This window comes from Hyperolius riggenbachi, chromosome 7 (genome assembly GCF_040937935.1).
Source record: "Hyperolius riggenbachi isolate aHypRig1 chromosome 7, aHypRig1.pri, whole genome shotgun sequence".
NCBI classification, from domain to species: domain Eukaryota; kingdom Metazoa; phylum Chordata; class Amphibia; order Anura; family Hyperoliidae; genus Hyperolius; species Hyperolius riggenbachi.
The window spans coordinates 299,938,337-299,960,492 of record NC_090652.1 but is presented as its reverse complement, the minus strand read 5'-3'; the positions used below and the strand labels follow the sequence as shown (position 1 = coordinate 299,960,492).

Here is a 22,156-nt window from a genome sequence, read left to right as displayed (position 1 = left end):
GAGGCAATATCACCTTCACCACAAGTACAAATAAGGGACACATTCCCAGAACTATCCCACCTGCATAGAACATGTACACACTGGAGCTCCAAGTCTTTTTTGGCTACAGAGCAGCAGCACATTTGCCTGTCTGAGGAAGTGGGCTTGCGCCCAGGAAACGCATTGCCAGCGCATAATAAAACAAACTTTAACCAATTTGGTTGGTGTTATTTGAGAGGTAAGCCACCTCCATTTTTTCTACTTTAATGAAGTTTTATCAATCCTGGCACCTCTTCACACTAGTGCCAGTTTTACCACCCCCTGCGGGGGGGGGGGGGGGGGGGGGAGCGCTTATACTTTCCAAGAGTGAGACCAATCCACACCTGGAGTGCCCGAGTGGTGACAGGCTGTTCTCCAGCTACTTCATGTAGTTGGTTGCATATTGCTGCAACCCACCTTTGTTATATTTCTTTTTGGTTTATTTCCTCAAGACTAGTGAGATATTACTATTGGGCTCTTGTCTGTAAAATGTTTGCTCACCTCATCCTTTCTTCGTGTCACTGGAGCTCCCAGCACAGCCGCCTCATAGCGGCCTCTGTTCCTGGCCTGTTACCTCCTCCGCCACCCTGCAGGACAGAGAAACAGTTACCCATAATGCACCACACATACAATCAGGAGAAAGTCTGTAAGATAAGCAGAGGTCAGTTTGTGTTTCGCTTCAGGGGTTTTTGTCACTGAGCCGCCCATAGAGAGCAACACTGTAATTCGGCCTTTTTTGTCATCATTCCTCTACTTGGGGTTCAGCGTGGAGCGCACAACTAGTCGTGGAGAGGCCCATTAATAAGGGAGCTCATATTTATAAAGCAGTGATAGATCCCTACTTTATAGCTCATCTTAAAGTGGACCTGAACTCTTGCACAGGAAAGAAAAACAAATGCACCCTGTATGTATTTAGAGTGTTTAGCCTAATTCCCCCTCATCTGTGATTAGTCATAAGTTGTAATTTGATCTCCCAGCTGTCTCAGCTGACAACCTCAGCAGAGCAGCCAATTTGTAAATACAGTGAGTTAACCCTATGTCTGCTTCCATGAAAGCAGGAAGTAGACACTGCAGATTTATATCAGCCATAACATCAAAATGTATCTTTAAAAAAAGGTTATGCGGATTCTCTTTTAGGTCTCTTTCACAGCGGGACGTTAAAGTCGCACGTTTTAAAAAATTATAAGGCAGACTAACGCACAGCAATACAAAGTCTGTGCGACATTCACAGTGCACACGTTGCATTGTGTGTAACGTGTACCAATATTTAGAAAGTGCTGCATGCTGTGCGTTTAGCAATACATTTGCTGCGTTGTGTTGCACATGCTCAGTAATTTTTTGAAAAATACAACGCATGCGCCGTATTCGTTCCATCAGTAGGCGACAAAAAAAGCTCACCAAGAGACAACGCAGTGCAAAACAACGTCCAATTTCATAACCTACATGTGCTGCGTTAGAGGCACGTTGTGCGACTTTAAAACGTCGCATCAAGTGCAACGTCCCACTTTGAAAGAGGCCTTACAGCAGAGAGGAAGTTCTGAGTTCAAGTCCACCTTAAAGAGGAGCTGTCAGCCATACTATCTCAGGGGGAAAAAAAAATAAAATAAAAAAAGCGCAAGTATTTATCTACTTATATATTTGTTTTACTTACATAACATATTGCACTGTCCACGTTATGATTCCTGTGAATTTTATAAAGGAAAATTAGAGAATCCTATTCTAGACAGTTTCCATATTTACTGTGGCTATTTTGAAGCCAGTCGTGATGTAATATCTGCCCGATTTGCCCGCCCTTCACTATAGAAAGTGCATTGTTTGAGCCAGGGAAATTTTGGCTAGAGAGGAACAGAGGTGTGGGAGGGAAAAAGGCTTCAGCCAATCAGGCTGAATTAGTGAAGTTGAGAAAAAAAAAAAAATAAAGCAAAAAAATTTAACTTTTGGATTGCCTGATTAGCATCCTTATTACTCGTTTACTAGATAAAACTAAAGAACTGATTTTTTTATTTTATGCCCGGCAGTTACTCTTTAACCTCCTTGCCGGTCTAAAAAAAAGATCCGGCAAGGAGGCAGTGCCGCACTTTTTTTTTTTTAAAATCATGTAGCAAGCCCACGGCTCGCTACATGATAGCCGCTGAGCGGCGGCATCCCCCCACCCACTCAGATCGCCTTCGGCGATCAGAGTACGCAGGAAATACCGTTGAGAACGGGATTTCCTGCAGGGCTTCCCCGGTTGCAATGGCGACGGGGCGGGACGTCACAGGGAATCCCGAACCGCCCCTCAGCGCTGCCTGGCACTGATTGGCCAGGCTGCGCAGGGGGGGTGGCTAGCGGAGAATCGGCGGCGATCGCATACTACACGCAGCTAGCAAAGTGCTAGCTGCGTGTAGGAAAAAAAAATTATGCAAATCGGCCCAGCTGGGCCTGAGAAATCCTCCTGCGTAGGTTACCTCGAGCTGAGCTCGGGATAACCAGCAAGGAGGTTAAAGGACCTGTCTGCATACATGCAATATCACCACCATAAGTAGCAATGCCCGAGGGGGGAAATAAGGCTGAGATGCCATTTATAATTTACTGTATATCTGCAGCAGTACTGTACTATACGGTATACAAACACAGCAAGGCATTAGTCTAGTTAAGGGGACCCAACAGGAAACCCAGTTACAGCATCCTCTACAGCGTTGTGATTGGACATAATAGTTTGGGCATACAAGCTATCCAAAAAAATCCATGATGTTTTCTGAAACTAGAGTAGCACCAAAATTGATTCAGCAACTCATTTATCCAAAAATGTAAACTGTAGGTGTGGTTTTTGCTAGGTGCTCAGCAAGATTCCGGATATCCGAACTACCCAGATAAGCCAAACTTTTTCCACTATCCGGGTATTTAAAATCAGAATAGACTATCCGAGCAAACTCAGATTTCCCACCTGAAAAGCCCTTTCGGGGGAGGGGGAGAGAGCAGATATGGGGTTTTGCCATTTGAAGAGAGACTTTTGGAAGCATTTGCAGCCATTCTCAGGTCACTTCCGGTTTTCTAGCCAGATATCCGAACGGATATTGGGTTTAGCTATCCAAGTTTACACAGATACCAAAAAGTTCTGATTCAGATATCCGATTCGGATATCCGGATGTGAATTCGGATTTTAAAAAGGGGTATCCGAGCACCCCTGCATTTAAAGAGTATCTGTATTGTTAAAATCGCACCAAAGTAAACATACCAGTGCGTTAGGGGACATCTCCTATTCCCCTCTGTCACAATTTCGCCGCTCCCCGCCGCATTAAAAGTGGTTAAAAACAGTTTTAAAAAGTCTGTTTATAAACAAACAAAATGGCCACCAAAACAGGAAGTAGGTTGATGTACAGTATGTCCACACATAGAAAATACATCCATACACAAGCAGGCTGTATACAGCCTTCCTTTTGAATCTCAAGAGATCATTTGTGTGTTTCTTTCCCCCCTGAGGGGGGAGTTCATAGCAGAACCACAACACTGAAGAACTTGGCAGCCTTCCAGACACAGGCTGAGAAGTCTGACAAGGGAAAGATACATTGATTTATTACAGAGACTGTGATAGTACAAAGTGCTGCAGTAAGCCAGAACACATTAGAATAGCTTTTGGAACTTGTAGGATGATAAAAAACAGGATGCAATTTTTGTTACGGAGTCTCTTTAAGGTCTCTACACAAAATACTGCACAAGGAAGTTCAGAGGACAAAAATTTAAAAACCACCCACACAACTCTACAATTATCCATCAGATTCTAACTGCAGACAACCAATTATAGGGCTGCACAGCACCCACAGGAAGCTACACCTCGATGGGGGCAGGAGCAGCGCAGAGAGCGCTCCAGAAAAAAAAGTTCTCACCCCCTGGAAACGGGAGGGGGGTTAATTGGAGTGTAAATAGAGACAACATCCACCCCCAATTTTTTATTTTTTTTTAATGTTAATCGGGCTATATGGTGACCTGACCTGTAAGGGGAGGAACACTAATACTTACTCTTGAATTGATAGAACGCCATCTTCCATGGCGCTGCACAGTACGGTATACGACAGTTACAAAGCAATAAGGCCCCGTTTACACTTAATCAGTTGCTCTCAGTTATAACTGAATGAATAACTGATTTTCAAAGTATTGCCCATGTTTTCCTATGGCACAGTTCCCACTTAATGCATTTTAACTGAAATTTTTGTACTGCTATGGACAAGAAAAAACGTGTGCCAACTGATTGGGTGTAAAGGAGGCAGAACAACAATCTGAATTGGAGGTGAGACAATTAGAAAACTAACAAACATGAGGCAGACCACTGATGGTCTTTAAGGGAACTAAGCAACCTCCCCACAAGTGAGGTTTATAATGGAGGTGAAGCTGAAAATACGTCAGCTGCAGCATCTCCCTGCAGAACATGGTGGATCCCATATGAGGGAAGGGTGCCGGGAGAAGGGTCAGCAGCAGTCTAGGCAGGTAAAGGTGCTCACCCCCAACAGCACGGCACCCTAAATTACGACCATCCCTTATGGGGAGGCCCATAAGAAATGAATAGTTCTTGGTGCTCAGTTGCCTTCAAGCTGGGATTTTCAGCAGATCATTAACCATCTCTAATCAAAATAACCATTTCTGCTAAGGCAGGCCTAAAAGTAGAAAGTCAAAGCAGCGCCATAACCACAGTTTATTATCAGGATTTATAACTAATCATATCTACGCAAAATCTTGTATGGGAAAGTTTAGAGGGCACAACAATGCAATTTAAAAAGTGATAGTATAGTGTGCAATTGTTGGTCCGAGCCAGGCTTTCTCAACCAGGGTTCCCTGGAACCCCAGGGTTCCTTGAGTACTATGCAGGGGTTCCCTGGCATTTTTCCCCATCGTGGGGGCGGGGGGAAGAGTGTAATAGAGGACACTGTAATAGATGGTACTGTAACAAGAAGCACTAAATTGGGGGGGGGGGGGGGGGGGGTCAGGAGACAGTATAATGAGTGGCAGTGTAATGGGGGTAGTGAAATAAACAGCCACACATTTTTAAGACCACGCCTCCTGCAAAATAAATGCGGGGGTTCCTCGAGATCAGAAAGTTATTTTCAGGGTTCCTCCAGAGTAGAAAGGTTGAGAAAGGCTGGTCTGAGCAGACGCCGCAGGTACGCATACAAGCCTACCCACGGCTATTCGGTAAAGAGGAGGACACACTTACCAGACCCTCATAAAGAGTGCTCCTGCTCCCAGGCTGAATGCTGTAAGTTACACTGGATCCGGCAACTAACAGTCACACCGTGACCCAGTATAGGAAGCATACAGGTCCTCTGCGCAGGCTTCCTCACCCTCCCTCTGCTGCGTGTCATATTGCAGGGAGGGAAAAGCCAGGAAGCCTGTGCATGCACAGAGGACCCGCAGGCTTCCTATTCTGGGTAGAGATGTAGGCGAACAGCACTGCACTACTCTGGGACATAGACTACTACTTCCAGGTCTCTGTCCCAGAGTAGTACGCCTGCCCGTGTCTGCATGTGTCCTTCAGTACGCATGGTCTGGCCCAGCGGTGCACATTGTTGCAATCGGGGATGCGCACCGCCGGGCCATGCATACTAAAGGACACATGCAGACACGGGCAGGCGTACTACTCTGGGACAGAGACCAGGAAATAGTAAGCGGCCACAATGCCCATAGAGTCAGCGATCCCATGTAATGGATAGCGGCCAGCCCAGGAGCACTTCGATAAGGAGCCGGCAAGGGTCTCCTTTTTACCAAATAGCTGTGGGTATGCTGTGAGATAAACTGCATAGCGCCCACATTTGCTGTAGGAGGAGTCATGGTGGCCACACCCTTCCCACACGAAAAAAAGTGGTCACTCAAATTTGTTCACATAAGTACAAATAAAGCAATGCCAAGCCACCACAAGTACAAATAAGGGCCACGTCCCCAGAACTATCCTACCTGCATAGAACAGAAGTGTATACATGAGGCATGGAGTCTTCTATACACACTGGAATGTGGTGTCACTGTACAGCCCTCAGCACAGCCGCCTCAGGGGTGTGCACAGACAATGCAGCCTCCATTCCTGGCCTGCTACCTCCAACCTGCAGGACAGAGCAACCGTTACCCATAATGCACCACACATACAATCCTCCAATCAGGAGAAAGTCTGTAAGATGAGCAGAGGTCAGTTTGTGTTTCGCTTCAGGGGTTTTTGTCACTGAGCCGCCCATAGAGAGCAAACTGCTGAGGGCGACACTGTAATTCGGCCTTTTTTGTCATCATTCCTCTGCTTGGGGTACAACGCGGAGCACAACTAGCCGTGGAGAGGGCCGGTCATCAATAAGGGGCCCATTTATAAAGTAGTGAGATTCCGGCTTTATAGTCCACCTTACAAAACAGAACACAGAATGCCTGAGACTAGGATCACACTAGGGAGAGACGCAGCATTTCTGCTGTTATGGAAAGTCTACGGGCCACATGTAAATAAGCATATATGTGCATTTTACATGGTGTTCCTGGTGCTCAGTTACCTTCAAGCTGGGATTATCTACAGCTCACTAACCATTTCTAATCAAATATCCAGGAACATATCTGAGGCCCTGTTTAGTGGTCAGCTGCGTTTCAGAATTCTACACGTCAACCCAATGCCTATACAGTTCTATGGGGCTGTTCACACTGGCGTGTTAAAAAAAAAAAAAAGTCCATTCAGAGATCGGAATGAATCCTAAAGGATGGGAACGGATCCAGTGTTAACCTATGAATCCGTTCGCAGCGGTCCAATCAAACGGGTCAGTTCCTCACATGGACTGCATCTTTGGGTTCTACAATTTGTCTCTTTTTTTTTTTGGGGGGGGGGGGGGAGGGGTTATATGGAGAAACTGAACAGAAGCAGTGGAACGGAAATAGAGTGATCAGAACCGCTTGCCACTAACTGCTAGTGTGAACCAGGCCTGACTCAATGCTGGCAGGCTTTGTATTAAAGAGAAATAGTGCACTGCAGGAAACTGCATAGTGCCCACATTTGCTGTAGAAGGAGTCATGGTGGCCACACCCTCACCATACTTTAAAAAAAAATTTACACTCAAATCTGTTCACATCAGTACAAATAAAGGCAATACCACCTTCACCACACGTACAAATAAGGGACACATTCCCAGAACTATCCCACCTGCATAGAACATGTACACACTGGAGCTCCAAGTCTTTTTTGGCTACAGAGCAGCAGCACATTTGCCTGTCTGAGGAAGTGGGCTTGCACCCAGGAAACGCATTGCCAGTGCATAAGAAAACAAACTTTAACCAATTTGGTTGGTGTTAGAGAGGTAAGCCACCTCCATTTTTTCTACTTTAATGAAGTTTTATCAATCCTGGCACCTCTTCACACTAGTGCCAGTTTTACCACCCCCTGCTGGGGGGGGGGGGGGGGGGGAGCTTATACTTTCCAAGAGTGAGACCAATCCACACCTGGAGTGCCCGAGTGGTGACAGGCTGCTCTCCAGCTACTTCATGTAGTTGGTTGCATATTGCTGCAACCCACCTTTGTTATATTTCTTTTTGGTTTATTTCCTCAAGACTAGTGAGATATTACTATTGGGCTCTTGTCTGTAAAATGTTTGCTCACCTCATCCTCTCTTCGTGTCACTGGAGCTCCCAGCACAGCCGCCTCATAGCGGCCTCTGTTCCTGGCCTGTTACCTCCTCCGCCACCCTGCAGGACAGAGAAACCGTTACCCATAATGCACCACACATACAATCAGGAGAAAGTCTGTAAGATAAGCAGAGGTCAGTTTGTGTTTCGCTTCAGGGGTTTTTGTCACTGAGCCGCCCATAGAGAGCAACACTGTAATTCGGCCTTTTTTGTCATCATTCCTCTGCTTGGGGTTCAGCGTGGAGCACACAACTAGTCGTGGAGAGGCCCATTAATAAGGGAGCTCATATTTATAAAGCAGTGATAGATCCCTACTTTATAGCTCATCCTAAAGTGGACCTGAACTCTTGCACAGGAAAGAAAAACAAATGCACCCTGTATGTATTTAGTGTTTAGCCTAATTCCCCCTCATCTGTGATTAGTCATAAGTTGTAATTTGATCTCCCAGCTGACAACCTCAGCAGAGCAGCCAATTTGTAAATACAGTGAGTTAACCCTATGTCTGCTTCCATGAAAGCAGGAAGTAGACACTGCAGATTTATATCAGCCATAACATCAAAATGTATCTTTAAAAGGTTGTTATGCGGATTCTCTTTTAGGTCTCTTTCACAGCGGGACGTTAAAGTCGCACGTTATAAAAAATTATAAGGCAGACTAACGCACAGCAATACAAAGTCTGTGCGACATTCACAGTGCACACGTTGCATTGTGTGTAACGTGTACCAATATTTAGAAAGTGCTGCATGCTGTGCGTTTAGCAATACATTTGCTGCGTTGTGTTGCACATGCTCAGTAATTTTTTAAAAAATATAACGCATGCGCCGTATTCGTTCCATCAGTAGGCGACAAAAAAAGCTCACCAAGAGACAACGCAGTGCAAAACGTCCAATTTCATAACCTACATGTGCTGCGTTAGAGGCACGTTGTGCGACTTTAAACCGTCGCATCAAGTGCAACGTCCCACTTTGAAAGAGGCCTTACAGCAGAGAGGAAGTTCTGAGTTCAAGTCCACCTTAAAGAGGAGCTGTCAGCCATACTATCTCAGGGGGAAAAAAAAAATAAAATAAAAAAAGCGCAAGTATTTATCTACTTATATATTTGTTTTACTTACATAACATATTGCACTGTCCACGTTATGATTCCTGTGAATTTTATAAAGGAAAAGTAGAGAATCCTATTCTAGACAGTTTCCATATTTACTGTGGCTATTTTGAAGCCAGTCGTGATGTAATATCTGCCCGATTTGCCCGCCCTTCACTATAGAAAGTGCATTGTTTGAGCCGGAGAAATTTTGGCTAGAGAGGAACAGAGGTGTGGGAGGGAAAAAGGCTTCAGCCAATCAGGCTGAATTAGTGAAGTTGAGAAAAAAAAAAAAAAAAAAAAGCAAAAAAATTTAACTTTTGGATTGCCTGATTAGCATCCTTATTACTCGTTTACTAGATAAAACTAAAGAACTGATTTTTTTATTTTATGCCCGGCAGTTACTCTTTAACCTCCTTGCCGGTCTAAAAAAAAGATCCGGCAAGGAGGCAGTGCCGCACTTTTTTTTTAAATCATGTAGCAAGCCCAGGGCTCGCTACATGATAGCCGCTGAGCGGCGGCATCCCCCCACCCACTCAGATCGCCTTCGGCGATCAGAGTACGCAGGAAATACCGTTGAGAACGGGATTTCCTGCAGGGCTTCCCCGGTTGCAATGGCGACGGGGCAGGACGTCACAGGGAATCCCGAACCGCCCCTCAGCGCTGCCTGGCACTGATTGGCCAGGCTGCGCAGGGGGGGTGGCTAGCGGAGAATCGGCGGCGATCGCATACTACACGCAGCTAGCAAAGTGCTAGCTGCGTGTAGGGAAAAAAAAAAATTATGCAAATCGGCCCAGCTGGGCCTGAGAAATCCTCCTGCGTAGGTTACCTCGAGCTGAGCTCGGGATAACCAGCAAGGAGGTTAAAGGACCTGTCTGCATACATGCAATATCACCACCATAAGTAGCAATGCCCGAGGGGGGAAATAAGGCTGAGATGCCATTTATAATTTACTGTATATCTGCAGCAGTACTGTACTATACGGTATACAAACACAGCAAGGCATTAGTCTAGTTAAGGGGACCCAACAGGAAACCCAGTTACAGCATCCTCTACAGCGTTGTGATTGGACATAATAGTTTGGGCATACAAGCTATCCAAAAAAATCCATGATGTTTTCTGAAACTAGAGTAGCACCAAAATTGATTCAGCAACTCATTTATCCAAAAATGTAAACTGTAGGTGTGGTTTTTGCTAGGTGCTCAGCAAGATTCCGGATATCCGAACTACCTAGATAAGCCAAACTTCTTCCACTATCCGGGTATTTAAAATCAGAATAGACTATCCGAGCAAACTCAGATTTCCCATCTGAAAAGCCCTTTCGGTGAGGGGGAGAGAGCCGATATGGGGTTTTGCCATTTGAAGAGAGACTTTTGGAAGCATTTGCAGCCATTCTCAGGTCACTTCCGGTTTTCTATCCAGATATCCGAATCCGGACGGATATTGATTCAGCTATCCAAGTTTACTCAGATACCAAAAAGTTCTGATTCAGATATCCGATTCGGATATCCGGATGTGAATTCGGATTTTAAAAAGGGGTATCCGAGCACCCCTGCATTTAAGGTCTCTACACAAAATACTGCACAAGGAAGTTCAGAGGACAAAAATTTAAAAACCACCCACACAACTCTACAATTATCCATCAGATTCTAACTGCAGACAACCAATTATAGGGCTGCACAGCACCCACACCTCGATGGGGGCAGGAGCAGCGCTCCAGAAAAAAAGTTCTCACCCCCTGGAAACGGGGGGGGGGGGTTAATTGGAGTGTAAATAGAGACAACGTCCACCCCCAATTTTTTATTTTTTTTTAATGTTAATCGGGCTATATGGTGACCTGACCTGTAAGGGGAGGAACACTAATACTTACTCTTGAATTGATAGAACGCCATCTTCCATGGCGCTGCACAGTACGGTATAGGACAGTTACAAAGCAATAAGGCCCCGTTTACACTTAATCAGTTGCTCTCAGTTATAACTGAATGAATAACTGATTTTCAAAGTATTGCCCATGTTTTCCTATGGCACAGTTCCCACTTAATGCATTTTAACTGAAATTTTTGCACTGCTATGGACAAGAAAAAACGTGTGCCAACTGATTTGAGTGTAAAGGAGGCAGAATAACAATCTGAATGGGAGGTGAGACAATTCGAAAACTAACAAACGTGAGGCAGACCACTGATGGTCTTTAAGGGAACTAAGCAACCTCCCCACAAGTGAGGTTTATAATGGAGGTGAAGCTGAAAATACGTCAGCTGCAGCATCTCCCTGCAGAACATGGTGGATCCCATATGAGGGAAGAGTGTCAGGAGGGAGAAGGGTCAGCAGCAGTCTAGGCAGGTAAAGGTGCTCACCCCCAACAGCACGACACCCTAAATTACGACCATCCCTTATGGGGAGGCCCATAAGAAATGGATAGTTCTTGGTGCTCAGTTGCCTTCAAGCTGGGATTTTCAGCACATCATTAACCATCTCTAATCAAAATAACCATTTCTGCTAAGGCAGGCCTAAAAGTAGAAAGTCAAAGCAGCGCCATAACCAGTTTATTATCAGGAGTTATAACTAACCAATATCTCTACGCAAAATAGTGTATGGGAAAGTTTAGAGGGCACAACAATGCAATTTAAAAAGTGATAGTATAGTGTGCAATTGTTGGTCCGAGCCAGGCTTTCTCAACCAGGGTTCCCTGGAACCCCAGGGTTCCTTGAGTACTCTGCAGGGGTTCCTTGGCATTTTTCCCCATCGGGGGGGGGGGGGGGGGAAGAGTATAATAGAGGACACTGTAATAGATGGTACTGTAACAAGAACCACTAAATTGGGAGGGGGGGTCAGGAGACAGTATAATGAGTGGCAGTGTAATAGGGGTAGTGAAATAAATAGCCACACATTTTTAAGACCACGCCTCCTGCAAAATAAATGCGGGGGTTCCTCGAGATCAGAAAGTTATTTTCAGGGTTCCTCCAGAGTAGAAAGGTTGAGAAAGGCTCGTCTGAGCAGACGCCGCAGGTACGCATACAAGCCTACCCACGGCTATTTGGTAAAGGAGGAGACAATTACCAGCCCCTCATAAAGAGTGCTCCTGCTCCCAGGCTGAATGCTGTAAGTTACACTAGATCCGGCAACTAACAGTCACACCGTGAGCCAGTATAGGAAGCATACAGGTCCTCTGCGCAGGCTTCCTCCCCCTCCCTCTGCTGCGTGTCATATTGCAGGGAGGGAAAAGCCAGGAAGCCTGTGCATGCACAGAGGACCCGCAGGCTTCCTATTCTGGGTAGAGATGTAGGCGAACAGCACTGCACTACTCTGGGACATAGACTACTACTTCCAGGTCTCTGTCCCAGAGAAGTACGCCTGCCCGTGTCTGCATGTGTCCTTCAGTACGCATGGTCTGGCCCAGCGGTGCACATTGTTGCAATCAGGGATGCGCACCGCCGGGCCTGCATACTAAAGGACACATGCAGACATGGGCAGGCGTACTACTCTGGGACATTGCGACCCGGAAGTAGTAAGCGGCCACAATGCCCATAGAGTCAGCGATCCCATGTAATGGATAGCGGCCAGCCCAGGAGCACTTCGATAAGGAGCCGGTAAGGGTCTCTTTACCAGATAGCTGTGGGTATGCTGTGAGATAAACTGCACAGTGCCCACATTTGCTGTAGGAGGAGTCATGGTGGCCACACCCTTCCCAAAAAAAGTCACTCAAATTTGTTCACATAAGTACAAATAAAGCAATGCCAAGCCACCACAAGTACAAATAAGGGCCACATCCCCAGAACTATCCTACCTGCATAGAACAGAAGTGTACACATGAGGCATGGAGTCTTCGATATACACCGGGATGTGGTGTCACTGTACAGCCCCCAGCACAGCCGCCTCAGGGGTGTGCACAGACAATGCAGCCTCCATTCCTGGCCTGCTACCTCCAACCTGCAGGACAGAGCAACCGTTACCCATAATGCACCACACATACAATCAGGAGACAGTCTGAGATAAGCAGAGGTCAGTTGGTGTTTCGCTTCAGGGGTTTTTGTCACTGAGCCGCCCATAGAGAGCAAACTGCTGAGGGCGACACTGTAATTCGGCCTTTTTTGTCATCATTCCTCTGCTTGGGGTACAACCTGGAGTTCACAACTAGCCGTGGAAAGGGGCCCATTTATAAAGCAATGAGATTCCGGCTTTATAGTCCACCTTACAAAACATCAGAACGCTGAATGCCTGAGACTAGGATCACACTAGGGAGAGACGCAGCATTTCTGCTGTTAGGGAAAGTCTAAAGGCCAGATGTAAAGAAGCATATATATGCATTTTACATGGTGTTCCTGGTGCTCAGTTACCTTCAAGCTGGGATTATCTACAGATTACTAACCATTTCTAATCAAATATCCAGGAACATATCTGACGGTTAGTTCACAGTGGTCAGTTTCAGAATAACTCTGCACATCAACTCACTACCTATACAGTTCTATGGGGCTGTTCACACTACTCTTAAGCTGGCCACTAACGGTCCAATTTCTAGCGAAAAACGTTCGAGCGATCAGAAATTCGGATCGGACGAAAAATCGTTCACTACACCATCAACTAACCAATCTTTGCTTCCTATCACGACCACCAAGAAAATCCAAATTTTCGTTCGACGAAAATTCATTCGGGCGACATTTTTTTCACTCGTTCATAATAGACTGTGTCCACCAATGGAGATCATTTACAACCAATCCGATCAGAATTTCTGATCGCTCTAATGCTTTTTCGCTAGAAATTGGACCGTTAGTGGCCAGCTTAAGGCACAGTTCACACTGGCGTAAAAGAAAAAAATTGCAGATCGGAAAGGATCCTAATTGATGGGAACGGACCCAAAGTTAACCTATGGATCTGTTCACAGCGGTCCAATCGAACGGATCCGTTCTGCACAATCTGCTGAATGGACTGCATCTTTGGTTCTACAAATTTTCCTTGACCCCGGGATCCCAGCGGAACGGGCACAGAAGCTGAAGCACTGCATTGAGGGCAATGAGAAAACTATAAAGGTGTGGTGCTTCATACCAGTGAAGAAATGGACTGTTCTAAATAGAAAAATCCACTGTAGGGGTGGGGGGCTGTCTGTGGGGAAACGGAACAGTAGCAGCGGAACAGAAACAGAGTGAAAACAAATCTGAGCGACTGGTGATCAGATTTGTCACTTAACTGCTAGTGTGAACCAGGCCTGACTCACTGCTGGCAGGCTTTGTATTAAAGTCTATGGCCAGTCTCCAAGTAATGAGATAAAGCAGACCCATACCCACAGTTTAGTATCAGGTTTATGATATCTATGCAAGATACTGTATGAGAAAGTTGAGATGGTACAAGAATGCAATTTAAAGTGAACCAGAGACGAAGCACCCTCATGTATTTTACCATAGAAATCAGTGGGAACATTAGAGAAAACACCTACCCTGCCCTCTGTTTCATCCTCACTGCTAAAAGTGTCTGTTATCTAGCTGAGATAAGAATCCCGGACTGTGCATTGAGTCTGGCTTTGCTATAATGACTCAGCTATAATGATTTCTGAGCAAAGCCAGGCAGGCTTGGACTTGAAAAGACACAAAAGAACACAGACTCAGCTATAATCTTTCTGTAGCAAAGCCAGCTGACTGCTTAGTCGGGATTCTTATCTTAGAGGTGATAACAGGCAAATTAAACAGAGAACAATGATACAAAGAGCAGATTAGGTGTTTACTGTCATGTTCCCACTGATTTATAAGGTAAAATACATGAGGGTGCTTCATCTCTGGTTCTCTTTAAAAAAAAGTGATAGTAGTGTGCAATTGTTGAATCAGTTAAAATTATACTAAACAGAAATAAACACTTTAAAATGTTTCGAGAAAAAAGGGGCACTGCAAGAAACTGCATGGTGCCCACATTTGCCACACCCTCACTACACACATACATGTCAAATAGGTTCACACCAGTACAACTAAAGGCAATACCACCTTCAGCACAAGTACTAATAAGGGTCACATTCCCAAAACTATCCCACCTGCATGGAATAAAATGTACACATGCCTGAAGTCTTCTATACATACACACTGGAGCTCCAAGTCTTTTTAGCAATACAGCAGAGGCACTTTTATTTGCCTGCCTGAGGAAGTGGACTTGCACCCAGATAACAACAAACTCACCTATTTGGTTAGTGTTATTTGAGAGGTAAGCCACCTCCATTTTTTCTTCTACTTTTAATGAAGTTGTCTCATTCCTGGACACTTGTGCCAGTTTTACCGACCCCTTGCTGGGGAGCTTACAGTTTCCCAAAGTGAGACCATTTCTCACCTGGAGTGCCCAAGTGGAGACAGGTGGTTGTTCATCTACTTCATGTGGTTGGCTGCCTCTTGCTGCAAACCACCTTTGCAATTATATCTTTTTGGTATAGCTCCTCAAGACTAGTGATATTCCCTTGTCCTCCATTTAAAATGCATGCTCACCTCATCCTTTGTGTCACTGTAGAGCTCCCAGCACATGCGCAGACAATGCAGCCTCCGTTCCTGGCCTGTTACCTCCTCCGCCACCCTGCATGACAGAGAAACCGTTACCCACAATGCACCACACATACAATCAGGAGAAAGCCTGTGAGATAAGCAGAGGTCAGTTTGTGTTTCGCTTCAGGGGTTTTTGTCACTGAGCCGCCCACAGAGAGCAAACTGCTGAGGGCGGCACTGTAATTCGGCCTTTTTTGTCATCATTCCTCTGCTTGGGGTTCAGCACGGAGCACAACTAGCTGTGGAGAGGCCCATTTATTAATAAGGGAGCTCATATTTATACAGCAGTGATAGATCCCTACTTTACAGCTCATCTTAAAGTGGACCTGAACTCTTGCACAGGAAAGAAAACAGAAACGCACCCTGTATGTATTTAGAGAGTTTAGCCTGTATTAATTCCCCCCTCATCTGTGACTAATCACAAATTGGGGTCCAGCTATACCGGGGCACTATACTACCCATACAAGGGATACTAAATCCCCTATACTGGGGCAACTATGCTAGCTATGCCACCACACCCCAGCCCCCCCCCCCCTCCCCAGTAACCCACTGCACATGACACTGTCCACTATAAACCCCCTCCCCCACAGAATAATTTGGTCAGAAAATGGCCCCTGGGCCAGAAAAGGTTGGGGACCCCTGCTCTACAGCATTGAAAAAAGAAATCCCTATGAAGTTTCCTGAAACTAGAATAGCACCAAAATTGACGCAGCAACTAATTCATCCACAAACGTAAACCGTAGGTGGTGTTTTTGTTAGGTAAGGTTATTAATGCTGGGGGTTGGTGCAATATGGTTAAAGCTTTGTTAGCCACAGCTTAGCATTAAATTTAAGGTCTCTACACAAAAAAAAAAAAAAAAAAAAAAAAAAAAAAATTCAGAGGACAAAACTAAAATCCACCCACACAACTCTACAATTCTCTATCAGATGATACCTGCAGACAAGTAGTTATGGGACTGCACAGCACCCACAGCTGCTACAGGATGTGCGATATCATCCATGGCAGGTGCCAGGGGACTAGGGAGTGTCTGGGGGCCCAACTGCTACTATGCTTGCCCCCTCTCTACCCCACAAGTCTCAGATTGCCAGAACAGCCATAAGTGGGAGGCGCAGCTACTACCTAGGTGTTTCTTTCCATCACCGGCTACAGGAGTGATGATGGAGTCCGCACTGGATACACGACAGCACCCTCCTCAAATCTCAACGCAAACAAAGCAATTACAACCCACATTTACCACGACTACAAATAAGAACAATCCCCCAATAACGACATGCACTAGAAGGTAAACGTACGCGTGTAATGCGGAGATCGCACATCAGCAGCCTGGAGGATTCGCATCTCTCACCACGTGTTCCGCCACGCACTCACACTGCTTCCTTTCTCCCGGCGCAGCCAGTCACGTGTCCACTCCCATCTGCCCTGCGCGAGCCTTTCATAGCGCAGCGTCTGATCAGCCTGGGCGGAGATCTCTGAGGAGGCGGGGCGCTAAGAGTAGACGACATTCACCTGTCCGCGGCTGTGCGTGTCCGCCGCCATCTTGGCGGAGCCCTTTCCTCTATACTGAACCTGAATTATTGCACAGGGCAGAAGGAAAACATAGAGAAAATGCACCCTGTATGTATTTAGAGAGTTCAGCCTGTCTAATTCATCAGTGATTAATCACAAGTAGTAATTTGATCTCTTTTAGCTGTGTCAGCTGGCTGCCACGGCAGAGTAGCTAATTTGCAAACACAGGATGTTGGCAATATCTCTGCTTCTATGAAAGCAGAAAATAGACATACACCTCCCAACTTTTTGAAATGAGAAAGAGGGACACTTAAGCCAAGCCCTGCCACACCCCTGATCACACCCTGGCACACCCCTAGTCACTCATACCATAAAGATTTCATGAGAAACATATGTTGTTTTATAATTCAAACCACACTGCTCCTTTCTATCTTGGTTCATTTTCTTTCATATTAACATTTATTAACATTTTACAATTAGTAATATATCAATTTAAAGGATGGGAATAAAGTTTAGAGACAACCAAACAGTTTTAGTAGAGAAATACATATATTTACATAGAAAGAGGGACAATGGGCTCTATTCTCAATGAGTTTCCGCATGCGGTAAAGTACATGCGGGAAGTTTGCACCCAAAATACCGGCAAGTTGGGATTCTCAAAATGTTCCGCATGTTTTTTCCGCATGCGGAAAAAGTGTGATAAAAGTGCGGGATTCATGCCGAAAAATTTCCACAAAAGTCGGTATTTTCCGCAATAAAAGATCAATTCTCAAAGATGTTCAGGCGCATCATTTCTTCGTTAATTACCGAATTTTTATCACCTACAAGTAGTAGGTGATATATTCCGCATCCCATTGACTTTAATGAAGTGTGGAGGCTTAAAGAGACTCCGTAACAAAAATTGCATCCTGTTTTTTATCATCCTACAACTTCCAAAAGCTTTTCTAATGTGTTCTGGCTAACTGCAGCACGTTCTACTATCACCATCTCTGTAATAAATCAACTTATCTCTCTCTTGTCAGACTTGTCAGCCTGTGTCTGGAAGGCTGCCAAGTTCTTCAGTTTTGTGGTTCTGTGATGCATCTCCCCCCTCCAGGCCCCTCTCTGCACACTGCCTGTGTATTATTTAGATTAGAGCAGCTTCTCTCTTCTCTCTTATCTTTTACAAGCTGGATAAATCCTCCTCTGAGCTGGCTGGGCTTTCACATACTGAGGAATTACATACAGGCAGAGCTGTCTGCACTCTGCAGGAAGAAACAGCCTGACACTTCAGTGGAAGATAGCTGCAGGGGTAAAGAAACTCACAAATGATCTCTTGAGATTCAAAGGGAAGGGTGTATACAGCCTGCTTGTGTATGGATGTATTTTCTATGTGTGGACATACTGTACATCAACCTACTTCCTGTTTTGGTGGCCATTTTGTTTGTTTATAAACAAACTTTTCAAAACTGTTTTTAACCACTTTTAATGCGGCGAGGAGCGGCGAAATTGTGATAGAGGGTAATAGGAGATGTCCCCTAACGCACTGGTATGTTTACTTTTGTGCGATTTTAACAATACAGATTCTCTTTAAGGGCTGTGCTTGGTGGACTTTAACTTTTTTTTTTTAAACACTTTTTCATGCGACCTTTTTACCGCATGATTCCCGCATGAATAATGCCTGTTTCCGCATCTTTTTTCCCGCATGCGGCAAACATGCGGAAAATGTTAGTGAATGCTAAAAAAATGCGGAGTTTACCGCTGGCGGGAATTTACCGGTAAAATTTTGCGGTACTTTTGGCTCTTTGAGAATAGAGCCCAATGGGCTCTATTCTCAATGAGTTTCCGCATGCGGTAAAGTACATGCGGGAAGTTTGCACCCAAAATACCGGCAAGTTGGGATTCTCAAAATGTTCCGCATGTTTTTTCCGCATGCGGAAAAAGTGTGATAAAAGTGCGGGATTCATGCGGTAAAATTTCCGCAAAAGTCGGTATTTTCCGCAATAAAAGATCAATTCTCAAAGATGTTCAGGCGCATCATTTCTTCGTTAATTACCGAATTTTTATCACCTACAAGAAGTAGGTGATATATTCCGCATCCCATTGACTGTAATGAAGTGTGGAGGCTTAAGGGCTGTGCTTGGTGGACTTTAACTTTTTTTTTTTAAACACTTTTTCATGCGACCTTTTTACCGCATGATTCCCGCATGAATAATGGCTGTTTCCGCATCTTTTTTCCCGCATGCGGCAAACATGCGGAAAATGTTAGTGAATGCTAAAAAAATGCGGAGTTTACCGCTGGCGGGAATTTACCGGTAAAATTTTGCGGTACTTTTGGCTCTTTGAGAATAGAGCCCAAAGTCCTGAAAGAGGGACAAATGAGGAAGAAAGAGGAACAGGGCTCCCAAAGAGGGACTGTCCCTCCAAAAGTGGGACAGTTGGGAGCCATGGAGTCACCCTGCAGATTTATTGCAGGATTTGTATCAGCTGTAAACAAACATGTGTTTCAGGATATTACGCTGTTGCTTATCTTTTAGAGCAGAGAGGAAGTTCTGAGTTCAGGTCCGCTTAAAATGTGATTACTGCTCGGCTATGTGGGCGTCAATGTGCGGAGGATGCCGCTGCTGCTCCATTCTATTGGCCAGTTTTCAAGTTGGATATATTTGCATCAATTCTGAATTATTTGCATCTCATTAAGCATCCTTGGATGCCCAACCATATGGAAATTTGCGGAGAGCCAGTTGCTACAGGTAGAGTGACCAGATTTTTGTGGGTCCAACCTGGGACGGGGAGGGGGGTGGGGAGGACTAAGGAGCGTGCAGCGACGAAGACTGGGGGGGGAGGGGGCGGCGAAAAATGGGCATGGCCATGACATTGTATGGGCGGAGCTAACGTAATGATGTAACAGCGAGGCATAAGAAAGCAGTGTTTACGCCATGATGTGGACAAACGAGACTTTGCATCATGGGTGTGCAGAAACTGTGTGATGCTAATAGTATACCGTAACCACAAAGCAGCAAACATAGCCATCTATGACCATTAAATAATAAATGCAGTAACAGTTACCCCGGACACAATAAAATAAACGCAATGGGCAACATGTCAGTACAAAATAAATGCAATTCGGGCAACATGTCAGTACAAAATAAACACAATGCGGGCAAACATGTCAGTATAAAATAAATGCAATGCGAGCAACATGTCAGTACAAAATAAACGCAATGCGGGCAAACATTTCACCAGAAAATAAACGCAATGCGGGCAAACATGTCAGTACAAAATAAACGCAATGCGGGCAAACATGTCAGTACAAAATAAACGCAATGGGGCCAACATGTCAGTACAAAATCAATGCAATGCGGGCAAACATTTCACCAGAAAATTAACGCAATGCGGGCAAACATTTCACCAGAAAATAAACGCAATGCGGGCAAACATTTCACCAGAAAAGATACGCAATGCGGGCAAACATTTCACCAGAAAAGAAACGCAATGCGGGCAAACATTTCACCAGAAAAGAAACGCAATGCGGGCAAACATTTCACCTGGAAAAAAAACGCAGTGCGGGCAAACATTTCACCAGAAAAGAAACACAATGCGGGCAAACATTTCACCTGGAAAAAAAGACACAATGCGGGCAAACATTTCACCTGGAAAAGAAAGCATTTACTCACCTGGCAGAAGTCTCCGGCCTCTGGCGCGCTGCTCCCAGGACCATCTTGCTGCTGATCTTCTCTCCCGCGCTGACAGGGCTATGGCAAGATGGCGCCCGAAGCCCTGTACTGGAGACACAAATAGTCTCCAGTACAGGGCTCTGGCAGCCATCTTGCCGTAGCCCTGCTCGCCTGCCGGTGTCGGAACACCGGAAGACAGTTAGGCTGGAGCGGGGCTGCGGGCAATGAACTGGCACGGCGTCTATAGACGCCGCTGCCAGTTCATGAGTATAGAGTGGCCAGAGTCCCGAGGCCAGGACGTCCCACTGCTGAAAGCGGGACGTTTCCCGGGACCTCATGCAGCCTGGGACAGCGGACCCCGAATCCGGGACGTCTGGTCACTCTACTACAGGACATTGGCCTCAATTCACAATACCATGTGCTGATACCAAATTTATGTCGGAAAATTACCGCCATGGCAATTTACCAATTTTTTTCCACATTCACAAACATTTTAACGAGTGCGAGTAGAGTTCAGTAGCATGGTGGGGGTAATAGTGAAAAAAAGTTAGTTAAGCATTTGGTAAAAAAGCGTAGTAATGTTTTGTGTGGAAAATTCCAAAGTCCATCAAACACAGCTCAAAAGGCTCTAGACTGTGAAGCAGGTAATTTCAGCGGCCGCGCAGCACTTGAGTTTGTTGCGGCTATACCTACAATGCTATAGTCCACTGCATTGCAAGGGTAACTCTCGGTGCCGGCAGTTGCCGGACCCCTAATTACATCTCCTTCTGAGTTGCTACAACTTAGGGTTGGTGCTGGTGCACACCAAGAGCGGTTCTGAGCGTTTTTCAAAACGCTTGCGGGTGGAAAAGCGCTTGGCTAATGAAAGTGAATGGGCCGGTGCACACCAGAGCGGCTCGTTTTTCCCCCAAGCGCAAACTCGGGTCCTGCAGCATTTTTTTGATTTCTGAGGCGTTTCTGCCTCAATGTTAAGTATAGAAAAGTGGAAAACCGCTCTGAAAAAATGCCAGATCAGATTCATTTTCCAAGCGTTGTTGTTACAGAAGCTGTTCAGTAACAGCTTTACTGTAACAAAATTTAAAATCTGCTACACAAAAACGCTCCAAAAACCGCTAGGCATGTTTAGAAAATCTCTCTGAGGCCCCATTCACACTTGCAAAACGCCAGCGCTTTTGCTAGCATTTTGCTCTGGCGATTAACGCAAAAATATTTACGCACTCACAATTAGCGCTTCTATAGCACTAAACGCAATTGCCAGGAAATTGCCTGAAAATGGTGCAAGATACAAATTTGCGTTCAGCGATTTGCATTAACCTATTTTGGTTCCTGGACGTAGAAACTACGTCCAGGAACCATGTGCGCTACCGCACGCTCCCGCACGCTCCCGCGGCCGATCGCGGTTCGTTAGCCAGGCAATCAGTGTATCGGGCTATGGTGCCAGATCACTGATTCCTCTCCCCCTGCTGAAAAAGCGACAGCTTCTCTCGGAAGCTTCGCTTTTTCTGGCTGTAACGTACCCCATACGTCGCTCTAAGCGTGTGTTACGCTTAGAGTGACGTCATGTAAACAAACTCATAGCCGCCATCTCGTGGCCAAAAAGTAAAACTACAACTAAAAGTAAAAAAAATAAAATTCAAACACACATTTACATTATAAATCACATGTTTACATCCCACCCTCCCAAAACTACCCAAATAAAATGTTTAATATAAAAAAAGACATTACAATAAAAAAAAAAAACCATTACAATATTTACATAAGGGTCTAAACTTTTT

General features: G+C 45.3%; 1 long non-coding RNA gene and 5 other non-coding genes across 8 annotated transcripts in view; all 6 read right to left on the bottom strand.

Annotated features, from left to right (window-relative positions):
• The window catches only part of LOC137525177 (uncharacterized), a 55,625-nt gene that overhangs the window by 14,633 nt on the left and 18,836 nt on the right, over positions 1–22,156 (bottom strand). The window contains exons 1-6 of one of the 3 annotated variants that reach the window (XR_011022880.1): positions 16,515–16,614; positions 15,168–15,252; positions 12,497–12,639; positions 7,607–7,692; positions 5,944–6,086; positions 520–605 (exon numbers count right to left, since the gene is read on the bottom strand). This is a non-coding gene — a long non-coding RNA (uncharacterized lncRNA). Of the gene's footprint in view, positions 1–519; positions 606–5,943; positions 6,087–7,606; positions 7,693–12,496; positions 12,640–15,167; positions 15,253–16,514; positions 16,615–22,156 lie in introns of those variants that run through there. The other 2 variants (XR_011022881.1, XR_011022882.1) reach the window with 2 other exon arrangements.
• LOC137526243 (small nucleolar RNA SNORD89) lies at positions 674–772 on the bottom strand. Its single transcript, XR_011023084.1, has one exon. It is a non-coding gene; the product is annotated as a small nucleolar RNA SNORD89 (small nucleolar RNA).
• On the bottom strand, positions 6,163–6,275 carry LOC137526239 (small nucleolar RNA SNORD89). Its single transcript, XR_011023080.1, has one exon. It is a non-coding gene; the product is annotated as a small nucleolar RNA SNORD89 (small nucleolar RNA).
• Positions 7,761–7,859, bottom strand: LOC137526242 (small nucleolar RNA SNORD89). The gene has a single exon (XR_011023083.1). It is a non-coding gene; the product is annotated as a small nucleolar RNA SNORD89 (small nucleolar RNA).
• LOC137526235 (small nucleolar RNA SNORD89) lies at positions 12,706–12,818 on the bottom strand. The gene has a single exon (XR_011023076.1). It is a non-coding gene; the product is annotated as a small nucleolar RNA SNORD89 (small nucleolar RNA).
• On the bottom strand, positions 15,321–15,433 carry LOC137526240 (small nucleolar RNA SNORD89). The gene has a single exon (XR_011023081.1). It is a non-coding gene; the product is annotated as a small nucleolar RNA SNORD89 (small nucleolar RNA).